Source organism: Canis lupus, chromosome 10, assembly GCF_011100685.1.
Source record: "Canis lupus familiaris isolate Mischka breed German Shepherd chromosome 10, alternate assembly UU_Cfam_GSD_1.0, whole genome shotgun sequence".
NCBI classification, from domain to species: domain Eukaryota; kingdom Metazoa; phylum Chordata; class Mammalia; order Carnivora; family Canidae; genus Canis; species Canis lupus.
The window spans coordinates 41,660,099-41,660,632 of NC_049231.1; positions in this window are offsets into that span (position 1 = coordinate 41,660,099).

Below are 534 nucleotides of genomic sequence, written 5' to 3' on the forward strand. Positions count from 1 at the left end.
AGAACCAGTGACCAAAATGCAAGTCGCACAGGAAGCTTTGAAAGGGGCGGGTCCTACCCAAATGCCCACAATGATGTGTAGCAGTCTCTTTGCATGTGTCATTTCTTATACGTCTGAAGGAGGAAGAGTATCTCAAGCTCAAAGGAAACACTTGGACCTCTGCTCCATACCATATGTTCTTTTGGTGCCCTTTCTTCATGGAATTCTTCTTCTTCTTCTTCTTCTTTTTTTTTTTTTTATGTTATCACCTAGAATGTGTATTTCCATGAGTCATTTGAAAACTTAAATGAAACTTTTCCTGAAAAGGTGACCCATGTTAATTAAAAATGTCAGGATTCCACAGTTATGGAAGCCTCTGCTATGGCTCATATGTGTACAGCTTGAGAATGTCCACGTGTCTATCTTATTTACTAATTATTTGTGTTAACTGTTAGAGAATAGACTCTCTGTTCCGCAAATAAGAAAGAAAAGTTGTCACTGTCTTACTGTGTGTATCACTCTTCAGCTTGGTTGTAGGAATAAAGAATTTTACCT